The 20024-nt window shown below is 45.0% G+C and overlaps 1 long non-coding RNA gene across 4 annotated transcripts in view; it reads left to right on the top strand.

Annotated features, from left to right (window-relative positions):
• LOC119126401 overlaps positions 1-20024 on the top strand; it is a 65575-nt gene that overhangs the window by 13517 nt on the left and 32034 nt on the right. For all 4 annotated transcript variants that reach the window (XR_005098645.1, XR_005098646.1, XR_005098644.1 and 1 more), the window contains exon 2: positions 222-328. This is a non-coding gene — a long non-coding RNA (uncharacterized LOC119126401). The remainder of the gene's footprint in view (positions 1-221; positions 329-20024) is intronic.

Genomic DNA, 20024 nt, shown 5'->3' with positions numbered 1-20024 from the left:
AAACCATGAGCACAAAACCACTGAGATATGAATTGAAAATTCTTGAAAAAAACCAAATTCCTTGTTTGGCACGCTCAAACATGGCCGATAAAAATTCTTGAATCTTGAACCATCGATGTTGTGACCCCTAATATATATGTCCCACCCAACTCACCGCCGCAGCTCTTATACAATAATTGCAGCATTTTCATGTTTTATACGTTTCATGTTTCTCTTTTCAGAGGACAGTGCAATTGACCTGCCCCGCACAGTTGCCAAAGTTTTTCCGTTTGCGGTTTTGGCGGACTAGACTTCAAACGACACGGCGGGCCCATTTGAAGTGGATCAGGTAGGCGGAGTCAGATTTTATTGTATTAAAATATGTTCCATAACTCGATAGCAATGGTTAATAATATGCCAGCCACTCAACAGCTTCCTGGTTAAAATAGCTCAATTGAACGCTGTCATCCGTCATCACGTAAAAGCCAGACGATAATTGTATGTTTGTAAAGAATGCGTAACACCCATTTGCACCGACCGCATACCTCCTGCTCATGGGTGGATTTTGCACATCAACTGTCAATTCTGATTCGTGGGGAAATTACCTTGTGGAAATAATAGCATGTTTACATAAGGTGAAGGAATGGAAACAGCCATTACAATGCCTTTGTTAATTCTATTCGAACATTTTAGCACTCTTAAATGAAGAACAAGTATCAACTGATCACAAAAAAAAACGAAATAATATTACCACATAAACCAATGAAAAAATAAATGTCTTTATTGTTGCTAGGTAGAAATCATGACTGCACCACAGGTCAAAAAGGTAAGCCAAAAAGGCTAGCTATGTTTGTGAGGTTCTATTTTGTTGCTAGGCAGAATTTTGGGGCCTCCTTAATGACCTCCTTGGGGCAATACGAAATAGTTATTTTTCTAGCCATGTCCACTTGTTGCTCTGCAGAATTCATACACCTCTACAAGTATAGTTAGTTATACGCTTCAGACAACTTGAAACGTCACAAAACGGATTATGTTCCACTTTTGTTTTGAAAGATGATTCATCAAACCCCTAAAACAGACAGAGTGCATATCAAATGTCCCACTTGCCCTTTGCTTTCAGACAAGCGTACGTACAACAGGCAGGAGGCCAACGTTGTCAGACAGCATCGCAATCTGGTCGTAGCACCTAGCCAAGCATCCGACACTTTGACAACATCTTGCAGACAGCTTCCCGTGACTCACTCCAAGTCACTGTCATTCATCGCAATAGAGAATGGCATTTACATTCTTTACGTTTTTTTTTTTTTTTCGCCGACATGAATCCACGCTCGCCCGTAATAAAGGAACCCTTTTCATTTGGTAAATGGCTAATCCTATGCTAACCAAGAGTATGGACATGAGCATATTTCATGATTGAGGTCTCCTTTTCTCTTTGACCTTAAAAGACATTTACTTCCTATCACCCCCCCATCACCACATATACACACACCCTCCCACTCATTTGACCTCTGACAACAGAGGGGGCCAGCCTATTGATTCCTTGGCCTTGAACTTGAATGTCGGGGGTTCACTGAGACGCCAATCAAAGGGACATTGTCTCCCTGCAAGAAAGACAAATTGCGGAAAACAATGCTCGGCGACTTTCCCCTGGCTTCCTCCAATGCGTGAAGGAGCCACTTATCCTCAGCTGTCCGAGACGCTTTGGAATAGTCGCTGTGTGTGGAATGCATGCATTTCCTGTCCATAGAGGTCGTCCTATTTACGCTGACGGATCACCGGATGATAACCGTCTTCGTACGCCCCTTCGGTGGAACGCAACTAGTGTCATTAAGACACAAAAGAAACACCCCTCTGCCCCTCCCTTTCTTTCATGACATTAAAATGACATTGCAAAAGAATATATAGTATAGTATAAGTACATATATTTCTACATAAGTCCTTAAGACTTGATCTTATTTTTTTGCCCTGGAGCAGATTGCGTCATCAAAACTAACCATCTGATTTCCATTACGTTGAAGAAATTAAATAACTAGTCGCCTAAAGTGTGTACACATACACGCGTCATTAAAAGCAATGTTTGTGTAGGTGGTTGATTAAAAAATGAGTCATGTGGGACAGTTTGGCTACTGTAAATATACACATTTGTGAATGAATATGCTCCTGATTGCTGGGAGATTTATTGCGGTTTAAATGCCCTAAATTAGGGTGTACTGTATAAATTTAGATTCAAGGACCTATTGCAGGAGTGTTCTGGGAAATCTCTGCTCCTGATCACTGGACTTGCTAGACCTGTATCCGCCAAGCATAAAAGAAAAAAAAAATTATAAACCCAAAATATTCTTTCAAAAATGCAAATAAACATATATTATGTGCTCGCTAGAATAGGGGAATATGTGGAAAGAAATTAACTGAAAAATCACCCAAAATTTTATTATCTGGCCTGGCACTTGGGGGGGTGACCCCGCGACCCTGCCCCTAGCGCCGCCAATGCTCCTCATATCATATTTTATATTGTCTTGTTCGACTTTATGTTCCACACTTTCTGTGCCTTTCGAGGGCCAACAGCTCAATTACCACAAGGTTGTGCATAGTATCAAAATCAACAGTAGAAATAAAAGCTACAGTAATGTGGTCGTTATACTCATTTCCAAAACAAGACTAGTGCTAACTGGCTCCAAAAAGCCAAAAGGGCAGCTACTGAAGAATTCAGTAATTTGTGGCCACCCTGCACCTTCTCCCACCGTGTTTGGCTGATCTCCGACATCTCAACTTGCAACCAATTTGACACTCACTCCCGGGCCAAACATATTTCTACTCGCCCACCCATCGCCTTCACGCACGGCCGACGCTCACCTTGAATCGTGCCAGGACCCGATGCAGTAAATATGTCATATCGTCAGCATGCTCCGATCACACCCACTCGCCACAAAAATGCTCTGTCTGCCCCCGAAAAGAGCAAAGTGCTCAAGTTTCACCTTTCGGGACGCATCTGAGGAGAACGGCCGACATTGTTGCGCCACCTGTGCTGATGATGTACTGAAATTTCCCCCACGGTACAAAAATGACATTGTTGTGTCTGCCTGACGCGATGGCAGACGTCTGTATCAGTTCAGCCGGTATCAGTTAGTGCACGTTTGTTCTGTCAGCCTCACAGTTAAGAGGTTCCGGGTTCCAATCTGTAGTCCTGTGTTGGGTTCAGTGAAGGGGAAAAAAAAATTGGTGACCCCTGAAATTTTATTTTTTGCTTTTCCATGGCTTTTATTATCCCACATACTGTCTTACTTAATACATACAGATTTCTTTTTTTTTTTTTACATTGTGGACATAGCACTAGAATTTTTTTGGGGGGCGCATGTTTCATTGTACAGCATGAAACTCTCACGTCAACCTTTTGCACACTTCCCCGTCCAAATAGCCAATCAGGATCCATTTAGACCGCCATGGCCTGGAACAGGAACTGACAGGCCTGCGCCGAGGTGTTCTGACTCGCATGCGAATCATGGAAGTTCTCAGCGGCGCAGCCATGAAATCCAAACTGCGGTTTCCCCCCCCTTTTAGACGCCGCTGATTAGCACACGACCGGCGCAGACGTCCGAGACAAGGCTGTCACCTCGAATTGTCTAATGGACAAAGAGCAAAGTCACCACAGTATGAAAGTTCCATTTCCAAAGCCTTTTTCTGATTTCTTTGCACCAGTTAATACATCAGATCAGTATTTTATATTGTCCAATCAAAAGCACTGCGCATGAGACAACTGTGCCATTTCTTGACCAGCCTGATATTTTTTTCATCATTATATTTGTATTTATGCTATGTAAACTTCAGGTCGCCCCCCCCCCCCCCCCACCCGGCAGTGGCAGCACTGCGGTTCTGCCACTAGATCACCTTTCAGGAGGCCCACAATTTGCCTGCATGCTTGGGTGGTTTGATTTAAACAAACCAGGCTCTGGGCTTTGTGAGGCCATTAAGGCCACAATCATTGTTGAGGGCCCCAATCAGAACGCCCCGCCAAGAGTTTGTCATTTGGATCTGGGCACCGTGTGTGCTTTTTCTTGATACACTGGTACAACTTCAATTTGTTGCGCTTTCAAATCCGAATTTGCCATTGAGATCAATACGCTAACTTGCTAACTTAGGCTATATCAATCGGAAAAGATTCATACCGATGCTACGTTTACAAGAACAATTAGCGTCATGATCAGTTGCACTTTTGATCTTTTCTTTTTGTTTGTTTTTATGCCACACACTGCTGAAAAAATTGTCTGTCAATAATTTATCAAACCTCCACTTGAGTTTCATCACATAGTCAACTATAAAAAAATTCATGTTGACTCTCTCGTGTCTTTCCGCAACTGTCGGTAAAGCTATCAAACTACGATTGATAAATCCTCCATATTCTTTCCACCCGCTCACGTTTTTATTGACGCATCTTCCTGAAAGGCCAAGTGTGACTCATACTTTTTAACTATCACAGAATTCCACTCAAAGGTTCCCTGCCTAGGAAACTTGGCAGCTGTTTGTTTCACCATAAAAAAAAAATGCCGACTACTTACATTCCATTTGTTAGCACCTGAGCTCATTTCTGGGTAGATCGACGTTGTTTCCAAGTAAGTGTTAATGACGTGCTTATAGGGCCGCTACCGTAGTAGGTGAATTTCCTTTGGCGAGTAAATTGTTTTCTTTATTAACCAATGATGTCATTCATAATATTGTAATGTTATGCTTTCAAACTTTATTTGCATGAATATAGAAATAGCGCATTTTGTTTCAACTGAATGTGCTGCTTTACAATCAATGGAAGTAAGATTGTAAGGCACAATCGAAGGCAATTTGAGCGACAATGCCTTCCTCGCAACACCACACGTAAAGTAACATCTCAACGTGCGTTCGAGCGCCGTCGCTCGGCAAGCGCGTGCTCTTAAGTGCTCGGCCGGTAAACAAATCCCAGTTTATTAAATACACACTTGTCACTCTCCACTCACCATGCACGGCCAAATTTATTTGGACAAAAGTTGCTCCGCTAGACTTAAGTGTCCCGGGCTGACGCCAAGAGATAAATAGCCCCCCGAATTAGGAACTGGATTGAATTTAGCCGAGGTATGCTTTTAAAAGGCAGATTGCTCACTATCCACGTGGTCTATCTAAGGTCAATAAACCGTCAATGAGTGACACTTCTAATTGCTTAATCAAATTGTGGCGCAAGAGTCCGACTACTGTACGTTTTACTCTGGGACCCACACAATATGTTTATTTACGTGGGCATTCGAGAAACAGGGACGGATAAAAAACAAATTAAGCTAGGCTAGCAAATATGTCGTTTTGTTTTGCTAATTTATCCTTCTTTCAATATCACAACTTTTTCTCACCTAAAATATGACGATGACTATTTTTTGTACTTTATCATAACATTGCAATTATTCAAATATCACAATTTTACCCAACGTAGTGACTCTAATCTCGTAAAATGATTAGAAAAGAATTATGTCTTTTTTCTGTCAGAAAATTTCTTTGGCGGGTTTTGCTGCAATTTTATGACTTAATCTGTGTAAAGTTCATCTTTTTTCTTTGAATAACCTAACCGTAATATTGGATATGTTATATGACTTTATTCAGAATAAACAGTCCTGGTGTTAGTCAAGCAACAAGTTACCATTACGTGGAAGAGGGGGGTGGTGTACGCTTAGCAACCCGGACTCGACTTTGCGAGACGGAACTCAATAACGAATTAAGCATTCTTTTATACCTTGTCTGTTCTTTGTTTCCTCTTGCTTTTGCCCTCTTTCACTTTGCTCCGCAATCAACTTTTAACATCTCCTGTGACATTAGCATGACAACAGGGAGGGCAGGGGGCACAAAGGGCCCCGCGGCCATGTGACCCAGCGCACATCGGGAGAGGGAGAGCGAGCGAGTGAGCGGGAGAGCGCGCCCATGCTAATATCTGCAGCTGGGCCTTTTGGTTTTGTTCGGCATGCAGCTGGGCTGGATGAGAGCGCCTGGATTCCAACACACCCCCGTCGGCATAAATCTCGCCACGCTCGAAGCTGCGAACGCGGGCAACAATGCCAGCGGCTCATTCTATGCCAAGTGCGGACGAGGCCGCGCACAACTAGATTGTTGTTGTGTTTGTGACAACTAAGACGTTTTTTGTTTTTCCCCCCTCCCCCCCTTGTCCCGCGGGATGCATATATTTGTCATTTATCTCCTTAAATGAAAACTCAGACGCTGCTAATTATTCCTTTCAGTCCCGCTGGTATTGTCTATAGAGCAGAGCCAGACAAGATGGTGTCATGTGTCAAGCCCAAGACTCACGTTGAGCGTCGCTAAATGACGTGAGCCTTCGTGACAGCTTTGCTATATAGTCAAACACCATTTATCGTGTGGAAAGTTACAAACCTCCCACAATTGGTGAAAATCTGCCAATTAGACAGACCAAATAAAAAAATTAATGATAGTAGATATTTAAAAGTTGTTCAAACACAGTAGGTGCTTTCCCACTCGAGCTTGCACAGAGGCCAAGCGTGCTTGCTTCAAGCACTTGATTTGTCACACCCGGTTTAAATTGACCAGAAAATGGCGTAACAAACAAGAAAATTGAAAATTTTAAACTCCAACTTGTTCAAACAAATTATATGAACTGGTCTTACAAAAGTCCTGTTCATATCGTCGCCCAGCCGTTTTTATTCCCCCTCCCGCACAACGCCATCACTGCATCATTATGTTCATCCATTGAAACCACCAAAGCTGCCACAGACACAAACTTGCCCCAGAAACATTTGTCCCCAGCTTTCCAGGCTGTCATTAATAAACCCATAAAGAGGTCTTTATGTGCGAATGGACACTGTCACTTTTTTTGCAGTCGCAACTTTGACTCGGAGATGAATGCTGCGAGCTGAGCCTGAATGCATCGCAGCTGGGCGTGAGTCGGGGCGCTGGTGACAGCGGGTACCATGGCACAAATCCCGTGGCAGAAAGGGCATCTTTGTTTGGCCCAGGTGCTGTGTGTGGATGCACGGCCCTACACATCCTGCACCAGCTCATTCATTATTCATGAGGCGTACATTTGAAATCATGAGCTTCCTGTCAAAAGCCAGAAAGGAGCAGCCTGGCCAAGTGGGCGGCAGAGAAAGAATGGAAGCATGGGGCATTTTCAAAGACACAACGTGAAAGCTGTTGTGGCGCAGGCGACCATTGGAAACTTAAAGTGCAACTTATTTTACATAGAAAGCAATGGAACTTTAATCACTTTCTAATTGAGATCAAATATTTGGAAAAACCGGCCTTGTCAAACATTTTACAGATAATATTTAGGTAACCTTTTAACGGTCTAAAATCTAAATTTGTTTGGAAACAATGCAATACTAAGTAAGATTTGCGGGCATTGAAATTTGCAGACTTTTCTCATCAGGTGTGTGTAACGTGAAATTTGCTGTCTTTTGACTGTCAATCATGTTTTGCCCAGCTTTTAAAGTGTCAAACAAACAAAAGAATGCTCCCACGAGAAGGCCGTGTGATTACAGAAGGCTTACAATAATCTATGTGTGGAAGCGTAACCTCCCTCAAGCCTTTGTGACTCAGCGCAAGATGAAGCCTGCACAATTAAGCCATTTTGTTTCACGGCCGACTGTTTATTTGCATTATCTAGAGCCGCTCTCAGACTGGGCAGCCCCCCGCCTTGCAAAACCTCCACCCACCTCAGGTTCTCATCAGTGCAGTGGTTTCCTAGGAAACAGCTCAGTCTTGGGGGTCAGACGGGTCAGTGCCTAAATATGTGATCAGACGACTAGAGTTACTCCACATCGAGTGCGTACGATGGTACCTCTAAATTTGATCCATTCTGTGACGCTGGTAGCATCTCAAAACAAAGGCAAGCTAGCAACTAGCCAGAGTCGACTGCAGCGCTCACTCACTGAGATTTGCAGAAGTCGGCCAAAGTCTCATGAGATTAGAGGTCTTAGCCTTAAGCATGTGAACCTCTTTTTAAAAGTGTTGTGAGAATTTTTGAAGTCTTTGCCAAAGTCTCATTATTTGCAGGTTTCAGGACCTTTCCAAATTCTCAACCAAAATCTTGTTAGATTTGTTGATATTTTGGTTGAAGTTTCCTCAATGCGGTTTTGTGTGATTCCATCAATCATTACATGCACCAAAATTGGCAACTTTAAATCAGCGGGGCGCATCATCTCCACCAGAAGGCATCCTAACCTCGAAATAAGGAGCCATAGCCTGAAGCAGCTCATCCCGCCAGCCAGCCAGGCAGTAGGACCCACTGGTGAAACAATCGTCCCACGCAGGGGGCACTGCAGGTGGGCACATTAGCCGTTTAAAGAGACATTTCTGCTGAGCGTCTGTGTCACGGCTGCCGCGGGGCTTGAAATGATCAGCGAGAGAGGGAGAGCGGGGGCAATTTGACACAGCCAGGGGGGGTGGCATGAGGTAGACAGGATTTGGTCAGTGAAACCCCCTTATCAGGGCTTTACAAGGATGAGACCGGATAGCCGCTTAAGCAAATCCCCGTGTTGTGATCCTACTCAGGATAGATATGTCAAAATAATAACCAGTCAAAATACAGTCAGCAAAGTGAGCGGATAAGCCTCAAAAGTCAAACAAAACCAAGACCGGCTATTGAAGATACTCACAGTGTTCTGAATGATCTGCAGCTGTTTGATGCTCCTGGAGGGTTACAATGATCAAGTCTACGGGCATGGAAATGTTTCTGCTGGTCTGTTTGGATCATGCACCACTTCAGTCTGGAGATGTTTTAGTGATTGATTTGATAGCTGAAAGTCAGTTCAGAGATTCTGGATTTGGTCTTGGTCGTTGGTTTCTGATGCGTAGAAAGTGACCTGACCAGAACTTGGCAGATGCTAGTGTAAGGACGTGGCGCTGTCCCGTGTCCCCATTCCACATTGTGACCCAGCGAGTCCCCCCATCCCCCATGGGCCACATATGCAGTCATAAGACCCGTAAAGAATGGCATCAGTCACAGTTTAATGGTGTCAGGATTACGGTGCCCTCGTTTCTTTCACGCCACTTGAGCCCGAGGCTGGATGCTGGTCTCCAAGCAGGAGCTGCCTTCGTCGTCTCCTTCTTGTTCTTCCCTCGCTTATTGGGGCCTGTGGGAAAGACTCAGCATGGGGGCCACACACCAAAGGGGCAGGGGCACCCCGCTGGGTGTCATGCTACTTATCGGCATCAATTTTGTCAAATTAGCAACCAATCTGAACTCTTGTTCTTTGAAAGTGCCCCTAATCACGCCGAGAGCATGGAGGATCCACTTCGGACCACGGCTGGGGAGAACCTATCCCCCCCCCCCCCAACCCTTAAGGCACCCTTCAATTCAGGAGATGAAACATTCCTGCATCTCCAGGGTGAAAGTCAGTTCTTTTTTAAAAAAAAATATAGATCAGATGATGTAACCACTTAATGGGCAAACAACTATTAATACAAAAAAAATAGTCATAAAGCTTCCACATTTATACGCTTTTATTTAGAAAAATAGAAATATTTATAAATGAAGCCAGTTTTTTATTTTTACTCATCTAAAACAACATACGACTAAACTAAACACGTTGACGTAAACCCCTGCATTGTATTCGATAACAATTGATTAGCTGCCAAACGTGAATCATTCTTAAAAATGAATTTTATTGTGCTTGCATCACAACATGGCCGTCGAAATCGACCAGGAAGCCCTCGCCGACGGTAGACGCCGAGAGACTGCTATCTGATCATGGCGACCACTTAGTAGCGACTTGTGTTTATGCATTAACAGAGTAGAAATAATCAGCTGTGGCCTTTCACAAATCAAATTCCCTCACCAATTAGAAGGAGATTTCATAGAGGTAGCAGCTAATCTTCTTCGGCCATCTCGACAACAGCCACTTAAACTCGGACCCCTTCTTTCTGTTTCTGTGCGAGCATCCTGGCAAATGGCCCACTCAGGACATTTGACCCTCTGGGTATCGCCATCGTCTTCTTCTTGAGTGTGTGTTTTTTAGGGCAAACACTTTTCCTTTCGCATCGGGGATAAAAGGCTACCCCGAAAAGTGCAGGGGGGGTGGAAAGCCAAATATTTGTAGAGGTCTCCTGGACGCCTGTTTGCATAAAAAGGTTCCACAGGCGTTTGCATCAAACTTGAATGCCGGAGACCGCAAGAGCTGTTTTGGTTGCCGTTAAAGTGCCTTGCTGGACTCTTATGAGTGATCTGATGGGGAAAAATGCAAAGTTTTAGGTTTGGTGGAGTGAATGGATTCATACTCTGGGAGGCGTCGTGGAGATTATTAAATTGTATTTAGTATTGCTTAAATCAGTGCAGATCAGACTTTGCTTCAAAACATTTCAAGTTACAGTACGAAGATGTTTTGAGTAGCCTCACCGCCGAGGCCAAGCTGCCACCGGGGAGGCGGATGTGTTGGGGAAAGCGAGCGGCCCTTTACGACATTCCCGGCCTTTTGAGGAAAGATTTTTACCTGAAACGAGGCCTCCATGACTTTAGGTGCATCCGTGGGGAGTCATTTTGTCACGTGTTACGGATTTTGATTTAGCGCTACATTTTCTTCCTGGTGTGTGGCTTTATTGCAGCTTTATTGGGGTTTTCCAAGCAATGAAGTGTAGGATTGAAGCATGAGAAGATAATCAGGAACGGAAGGTACGTCAAGTACAGTGCGAGTTTCGGCGTCTTGCGATCCGACAAAACGAATGTCTTGCTTTCTATCTGCACTTGGAAGTTCTCGTGGTCAGTATGGCACCCCAGCTTACTTTCCGAGGTGACCTCACCTATCAGTCCTCACTCATGCAAACAATGGCAGCATCATTGGTGGTTCTCACAGCCCCCCCTTCTTGTATTGCCCGCATAGACAACAGATAGAGTTGCAAATGTGCACTTGTACGAGTCCAAGTAGGAGAGGGTGGGACGTCGGTGTTGTTCCCCCATTAATTGATCGCCACTTGATCTCGTATGGTGAATCGGGCCCGGTCTCCAGGGCTGAGCGCAGGTCTTGGTGATACGTGTGGGAACCAGAGCGGAGGGCGCCGAGGCGCACCTGCCAAATGGCCGTTTTGGACTATTCCCCCAGCACCCTTGCTATTGTTTGACATTTATATTCAGTTTCCTTCTCGGATAGCCACACCGTCCAGAACCAGGACTGCTCTGCTTTCAAAAGATGGACCCTCAACGACGGGGTCACTCGTATCTCAAGGCACCAATGTATTTGTTTTAGGAAATGCAGACACGTCCTGGATTAGTTGCATTAAAAAGGAAGAAGGGGATGTAACCAGCAATTAGCCTTAATGACAGCCCAATGCCCCGTGACCCTCATTTGGGGTCCGGCACTATAATCAAGGACCTGTCAGTGTGGGGTCTCGTCTCCACCAAAGGTGGACGGTGAGATGAAAGCAGCAGGTGGGACAGTTTCAAAGTCAAATGACAGGCAGGTGCAGTAAGGTGGAATGCACACAGTAGCCCAAAAACGCTCGTGTCAGCACTTTGGTCAGTCTCGCGTGGGGAGTAGACGAGAAAGCGGGAGGAGCCGCTCGGAGATGGGATGCGTGGAGTCGTCGGCGGGGGGTCGGAACGGGGAGGGAAAGAGCCGGAATTACCAAATTTAAATAAAGTAAACTTTCCGGCCATCTGGCCAGTGTTTGGGATAGGGAGAGGGAGGGGTCGAGAGCCTTGAAGACCGACCGAGTGGCAATGAGGCAGTTGAGTTAGCAAAGAAGAGAAGAAGTTGGGAGTGGAATGTATTTGTGTCATCTTAAAGGAATACAAACAGTGATGAGCACTCCAGATTGATGAGCCACTCACAACGCCGCCCGCAGACAAAGGAAGCAGATCTACAGACACGCATCGCCACCCTGGAAAAGTGACGCATGGGCCGGCGAGCGGAAATGGCATCAGTTCAACCCCGAGTGAGCTTGGTGGCGGTTTTGCGGGGTTGACGTATCCCTTAAGCAAACCCTCTGAAATGAAGCACAAAACAAGGTGTCAGGCGATGATTGATCAGCGTGGCGGTTTTGTCAAAATTCAGCCGTCCTGGCAGCCCCGCCTCCAGGCACTTCCTATAATCAAAGGCCATGCCCACCCAGGGCTAATGAGACATTAAGCAAACGTCAGGTTGGGGGGGGGCTGATTTAAAGCAGACCTGCGCAAAACAAAAGGCGCAAATGGAGAGATTCAAATCAGTATGGAGAGTAACGCAACAGTGGCTGGGATGAATCAGATGGGGAGGGCTGAGGCGCCGTCGCTTTCCCATGGTTCGGACGTAAGAGCACACCTGGCCTGACAAAGCCCAGGAAGAGAGCGGGGATGCTCCTCCCCCCTTTCCCCTGTTTGGGGGAGGTCATCATGAGGCGTTCTGTCTCATCAAGTTCAAAAAACGCAATTGCTCTGCATTGCCACGGAGTTTTCCTGCCTCTCCTCCTGCATCTGCATGACCATACCCCCCCCCCCCCCCTCCATCCCATACTGTCACTTCTCACACTTGCCACCTCTGGAGCGCCCGAGCTGGTTTCAATTTGAGCCCTGAGCAAAGTTAATAAGTTTGAGATCAATTCTGCTCGGCCTGACTGGAGCTGATTTGGGGGTGGGGCGGTGTACACTTTCGCCCCCCCTCCCCTGATTAGCCCTGCTCCTTAACTTCACTGGCAAAACACAAAGAGCCGGTCTGTTCCCCCCACCACCACCGCCCCCACCTCAGCCCTAATGCAGCGTGACCCCATGCAGAGGATCATTATTAGCCCGAGAGTTCACGTTACTGGTGAGCCAGGTAGTCGAGAGAGATAATAGTGACGCACGGTAGAATTATTGAACATTTCCATATCGCCGATACATTGCAAATGACATCATAGCCTTCTAAAAAAAGCAATCTATTTTTGATAAGAAAAATAGCACACTGTATTATTGTACTTTCAAAAATATGGCCTATTTAATGTAGCGATTTATTACCATTTTATCACACGCTAGTCGTTCTTTGCAGAGGATAAAGAATATATGCCAGTAAATCTTGTCAGATTATGCTGCTTGTGAGTTGAAGTCGCTACCATCATACAGCACTCATAATGTATCTCGAGTTTTTGCTCGTAAGTCAAAGCAAAAAAGAAAATCATTGTATCGTGAATAACTCCAAAGTCGGTTCATGGACAAGACAGCATTGTGCTCCAGGTCTCATTATTCATAGTCAAGTGCCGGAGCCGTTTAGTTAAACAAACTTCAGCCCGAGCTAATATTCGTCCATCCGTAACGTTTGCCAACGGCCGTGATGTTGGTAAGCACCCGTCGGGTCGTCATTAACCAGCTGGAAGTGACTATGCAAGCCCTTCTGCTTCCCGCCGCATGATTGGGGGCTACCCCCAGTAACCTAACGCACAGGCCAATTACAGCTAATTTAAGACTAAAGCAATTTGGACAGATTTTGGGGGAAATTACTGTAGAGGTCTTGTTGCCGTCGCCCGACACAAACGAGAGTGGGATATTTTGACAGGTTTTTACCACAAACCGCTTCACTGATACTCCGAGGCAGAGGTTGCGCGGTGCCTAATATCCATGTGTTGATTGGGTCTAAAGTCAGGGGGTTAAGGAAGGTCTAGTTAGCCTCGGCTCGGAATTACCGCAGAGAGAGGTTAAGCAAAACAGCAGGCCTTCGTCCCACCTGTCGGCCAATTACGGCTACATAAACACGACGGCATGCGCACGCATAAAATAAATGGACCTAGGTGGTCGGACTTCGCCAATTAAGGATTTTGACAACTGGGGACTAGCGTGAGGAATAGCGTGCTACAGTAGCAACTGCGTTATGGCTTTTTGTTCTGTGATACAGACACATAAGGCTGTGGTCCTCAAACTCTTCTGTGAGGAACAAATAATATTTCCAAGCATGATTCAAACCTTTTCAAAAAAATAGCAGTGCTAGCAATACTAAACTTAATTTTAAATTGACATATGGTGAGTGTTGTTTTGCCTCTGGCGTGGTGGTTTTTCCCAAATCAAATTAGAAGGACAAGATGATGCCAGAGAGAGCAGATAATTTTCACAGATCATGTTATCTGAGTGTCAGGTCAGTCGAGTCATGTAGCCAAAACTCAAAATAGATTAAAATCTTGGTCTCTTGGCTATAAAATGAACTTTAACTGTCGTCACAGATCTCTGGCTATAACTGACTGTATCCTCATAGAATGTCAGAACAGGAAGCAGGTCAGACTGTGGGTTGGCTCACGCCGCAACTAAATCTTTTCAGCTAGGTGCGAGGAAGACATGGTCACGTCACTGTCGTGGGGACGGTCTACTGACGACACACCGTCTATTTCTGGGACAGCTTATAAACGTCTCAGTCGGGTCCAAACGAGTCAAAATATCTTCGTTGTTATTGCTGGGTACACCCAGCTTTACTTGACTACATACAAGCTAATGACACAAGCTAATGCTAATGCATGTTGTCTCGAGATAGTAACATGGAAGATTTTTAAATTTGAAATGAGCAGTGCCTTCATTTATTTAGGTTTGAGGTTGAGTTTTTTGACACCCCCTCGTACGCCACAATTAAGAGCAGCGCGTGAAGGCCAAAAACGTCTCCTCCTGGCAAGATGCAGGCAGGCTGACATGTCAGCAGCGATTAAAAACACAATCCGTCTCAACACGGTAGTCCCAACGCGCCGCATCACTCTGCTTGCTTTGCACTGAGCCGTGCACGTTCACACAGCGGGGAAACAGGAAAGCCTCATCAAGGCGGCGTTTTCACAGCGGCATCGGTGGCCCGCTGTCTGACGTGATTTTTTTTTTTTTCCTTGAGAACTCGCTCAATAAAAGAGCCGGTTACTCCCAAATGGCACTTTGTGGAGAAGATTGCTCCAGACTGTTGTAAAACAACTCAGAAGTTGTCATTCTATAAATGTAAAAAATAAGTGACTATAGAAAATGATTTCACTTGATTCTCCCATTTCTTTTTAAAATCTATTTTAGCATTATTTCCTTCTGCATGGCAAACGGAAATAAATCACCTCTTCGTGCCTTTTGTGGAGTTCCCTGGGGGTCAACTGACAGTGCGGACTTCCTACTAAGGGCTAAATTTAGGACTGTGCCTCGTATGGCCTCCGGCAGCACATTAACCTCTGATCCGTAACAGCCTCACGCAGAAGGCGCCCGTTGCGTAGCCCTTTGACTCGATCTGTCGCGTAGTTGTATTGCGATGCCAAAATGAAAAGTATTTGGCGACTTTCTCCCGCGAGCTCGGATGTATGCTCGGAGCAAACAAACAGATTAAACACTTAACGTGGGTTAGGCGCTGAGTGAGAGCGTTCCTTCTTGTTGGATTTTCAAGTGAAATCCAAACAGGCCGCCGATGCTTGCTGATAAGACGTGTCAAAGTTTGTTTAGTATCTACTCTTGACTTTTAGACCAATTTTAGGTCGATATCAAAACCTGTGTTCTACACCAGATTGTATTTGTTATTGATTTGAATTGTGGTCTTTTTTCTGAATCTGTAATGCAGATGACAATTCCATTTGCATCTCTTGACATTCTAATTGTTGCCAGTGTTTGACATGCGGGTGACACTTGTTTGTGTTTCCTTTCGCCAAAACCCCGCTTTCGATTTATTTTGGGGTTCCACATAGTAGAGGGCACATTGGCGGCGCAGGAGGAAAGCATCACGAGTCATCTAACAGTGACGTTCAAACTGAAAAACACAAACAAAACTAGCTAGCGCTGTTAGCTAACGCTAATCGGTGAAGCCAATAAAACTCAAAGCAACTCTGGTTACCTTTTAGCTTTGATTTGATAATTTAGTATCAGATTATTATTATTTGCATTATTTCCACTGCTGGAAAAAAATGTCCATGTTGTATTTTATTAGTCTTGATTTCATTACAAAATCTAAAGCTGTGAGTCTTATTTGCTTCCTTGTGGCGACAGCATGGGAGTTGTTTATATTTGGGCAACAATTTTTTTTTTTGCTCTGCTCAATGCTTTCCTTCTAAATTTAAATGACTGAGCTGCATTTTGCAACATCAGCGCAGACAAAGTGACGCTGGATGCACAGCTCAGCTCATTTCCAGCCCGGCGGGCAGCGCTGGTGCGGCGAGGCCCCGCGCTCTCTTGGCAGCCGCTTCTCGCTTGGCGTCCAGATGTTGCTTTGGCTCTGGCGCGCCAAACGTGTCAAACCAAAGCGCCGGTGACGTTTGGGCCGCAGTTATTCTGGAGTGGAAGCTGCGCAAACACGAGCAGCGTGCGCTGGCTGAAATGTGCCAAGAAGTAATTGTTTCCATGTAGCGCGGTGCGAGTCGTTATTCAACTTTTCTTTTTATTAGCGCAAATGTTTGCGGATATGCTCGGATAGGCCGCTTTGCCGAATGTCAACTAAATACTTGTTCGTGTCATCACGGCCCATTGTTGGAAAGTCTCTGATGGTGGCGACGGGTGGGTGTATGTTTCTTTTTTATTCTGTATATATTTTTTTATTCTGTATATATTTTATATTTTTTATTTTATGACGGTAAAATAAGTTACTGTTACTGTACTCAAGAAAGGTGCCATTTTTGCCATTTTCTTTAGGCTGGCCGGATCCCCAGATATTTTCTAGGGACCTTCTTGGCACTCCTGGAGTTTTTTTAAGCAACTTAATTTAATTTAATTATTCCTATTTGACGACAGTCGGGAATGTGTCGAATTTGCACATAATCTCACACCCCCGAACCGCCCACCCAACTCCTGAGCCCCCGACGTGATTTATTTGGCCTAAGAATACAACAACATAGGAACGAAAGCCGTTTCAAGAGATCTTTTAAATAAAAACAAGTGCTGTAATGAGGATACTTCTGTTTAAATGTCAAACGTAACAGTTGCAGATGTGATCCAGCCGTGCACTTGGATCCAATTATCTTACTGCCTGGAAGTACATGAAATTTCTTTTTGCCTCAGGTTTCAATTCTTGGAAGAACGGGCCTTGCTTCTTATTGCTTGACTGATCTCACGGCTTAAACTGTCTACACCATGTACCCGTGTACGGTTTTGTATTCTTTTCCCGCCGTCTGAAACATCATTTGTGTAAAATTCGGTTCAAAACAAGTCAAATACAAAATACATTTGATAACAATCAACAGGGTGTTTTTCGGACAAGCAGAGGCACTGTCTGCCGTTTGAGTCTGCGACGGGTTAAGCTGTTATCGTTGCCGTCAATAAGATATTTACGCAGGACCGCAGAGCGCTTTTGGGAGCGGGAGTCAGTTTACCGCCGCGATAAAAATGAGCCGGCGCCCGCTGAGGAGGTGCCCGCCCGTGTTTGCGCTGTCACGGCCAAGGACAACCGCTCGCACCATAAGCAGAGATTTCCACCTTCACGCTCACTTAACTTTGGGCTCCGGCAGGAAAGCTGCTCCCCGCCAGATGAAATGCATACGCGGCGCCCTTTGACATCGTGCGCCTCCTCAAGGACACATGACAACGCTCATAAATGGACATTTAAAATGATAATTATCTGCAGCTAAAAGTTCTGCCCTCCTCCTCCATATTGTCTTACATGTTGTTGTTGTTTCTTGTCACCGCTTTAAATTTGAGCTGGGCTTGTTAGCTTTACCATGGCGAGAAACATGCTAATGTGTTCTTTTTTCACCTCCTGATCCGGGCGCTAACATGTCAAGGGTTAATGTTTGAAATTAGGGTTTCAAGCCAGGGTTAAGGACTCATAGTAAGGTTTCCAAACAACGTTAGAGTTTCATAGTTTGTGTTCAATACAGGGGTAGGGCTTCAAGGTAGGGTTTCCATCAAGGGTCAGGGTTGTATTCCGCCATTTTCCTTTTCAGTGTCCGCCATCTGTGCGACCCGTCATTAGAAAGACTTGCCTCAGTGGGTGACTTCAACCCCGCTAGGATGTGTTGAAGCTACAGTTCCAGGTCATAGGAGTGCGTCGAGGTGTAGATGCGATAGGTAACTCTAGATTTGTAATTACAGAGCATGTGCAATTACAGAGGGTCACCGCTCCATGATAACCTGCCGGCTTGGTCAATGGCTGATTGTTACACATAGAACCAGTGCAAGAACCCAACCGGACACCATCTTTGGGTCCATACTTGTATATGAATCTGCATAGGGCTAGCTTACTTTGCTAGTTAGCTTCCTCGAGCTAAAAAAGTTAGCTCCACAACTTAGAAGAGGTTTATTTAAGAATATCTGTCTCCATCTACACAACTAAATGTACTCATGCTAACCTAGCTAAGTTAGTTAGCTCATGAATGTTGGGAAATACTGTCTAAGAGTATCGTAGTTTGGATTTGTATGTAGTAGCCAATGATCCAGTGGCATACCATCTTGCCGACCGTCAGCAGACAGCAAATCTAATAAAAAACTCTTCCAGTCTTCATAGTCGCACAAGAATGGAAAGCAAACAGCTCAAATATTGGATCTCAGGAAATAGCGCCGGACAATTTCCTTCAAGCGTAACATTAGAATGCCAAAAGCCGGGCTCCCGGAGGTTCGGGGCCACCGCCACTGGGCCGGCCCAATTAGACGGCGCTTCCCCGTCGAGTGGCGGCCGCTCTGAACACGGGAGCGCCCGGCAGGAGCGTGAGGAGCAAGCGGAGGAAGCGGCGAGGGGATACACGCACGACCCCGAGAGTTCTTATTATGCTTGGCACGTAGTCGACCCGACGTCTCTTGGCTGTCTGCAGTCTGGTGCCTGCGATTGTGCTGCAAAGTGACTCTGAGACCGCAAAATGACAAAATAGATTTATATGGAGCACCGAGGAGCGGCCAGCCGTGACTGCGAGCTTGCAGCGTGTTTACGAAACAAGAAATAGCAACGCTTATTTGCAGTTTATTTTCCTTTTCATATTTCAAATGCATTCAATATGGAGACAATGCTACTTTAAAGAAAGCGCCAATGACGTCTAAAATAACTATTTATTTTTATTATTGTTACTTTAATTAAGTGAGCACAAAGTATACCAAAAATATGCTGAACTTGAAATCATTATGTTTTTAAACAGCACAAGGTCAGACTACTTTGATTTTTTTCTAAATACAAGAAAGTTAAATTACTGAAAGTTAAATTGATGTGCTTTCCACATAATTTAGTTTTCTATTGTATTCAAACTGCCTGAAGTGCATGGGTAGCCTCTGAGTGAGTCTCTGTGAATTCTGCCTAGCAACAAGTGTGACATGGTCCAAGAATAAGAATCAAACTTTGAATCTTCTCGTTTTTGGGGGGAAAGAAAGCACATTTAGTTCTATTTCTGTTTGCTAAATGCCATTTTTGCTCAGCACTTGGTAATAAGAGACTTTTTTAAAGCCCTTCAAGTATGCCATTGTTCTGCACCCTCCCAGCCTTTCTCGAGCGTATTAATCTCATTGGTGCGCGCTAATGCTGAAATCCCCAGCGGAAACACCCAAGAGGACTGGATCTGCTTGGGCCCACACAGACTCCAAGCGTATTTCCCCTACGACGGGCTCTATCGTAGCGACGCGCGGCGTCACAGCTGAAACAGGAAGTGCATTTTTAGGCTACGCGAGTCTGTTTGGCAAAGGTCACAAAGCGGAGCGGCAAGGCAACGCTGCGGAAAGCGATTACATATCATCACTCTCTCATTTCGGCCGTGTTTGGAGCATCGTGACTGGCCGCGTGGGAAGAATGGCTCTTTTCATTGCCCATTCAAACAAAACGAGGCCCGCTAAAAAAAAAAACGAGCCGGCTAAGGTGGCAGGATAGTGAAGGGGGGAGAGATTGCAAAAAAAAAAAAGACATTTATCACAATGCGATGTTTCGAATTACCTCCACCGAGAGGCTTACGCTTTCAACGGCATGGCCTTGTCGCCTTTTAATTAGAGCAAACCGGATTTAGTATTTTTAAGGCGGATTGTTATTATTATTGCTTGTTCAGGAACTTTACAAAAAACGATTTAAATAAGTCCAAAATTTAGTAGTAATTTGGAGCAACGTCATTTCAGATCATACAATAAATAAACGCTGGCATAAATTTGGATGAAGACAAGCAGTTGGCAGAAACCAGGAAGTGGATGGGTCGACACGTCGCAAATGGGCTAACGTAGCATTTTGTCAGCGCCC

The sequence above is a fragment of the Syngnathus acus genome, chromosome 8 (genome assembly GCF_901709675.1).
Source record: "Syngnathus acus chromosome 8, fSynAcu1.2, whole genome shotgun sequence".
NCBI classification, from domain to species: domain Eukaryota; kingdom Metazoa; phylum Chordata; class Actinopteri; order Syngnathiformes; family Syngnathidae; genus Syngnathus; species Syngnathus acus.
Note: the sequence above shows the minus strand (reverse complement) of the source record. Positions and strands in the feature narration are given on the sequence as shown.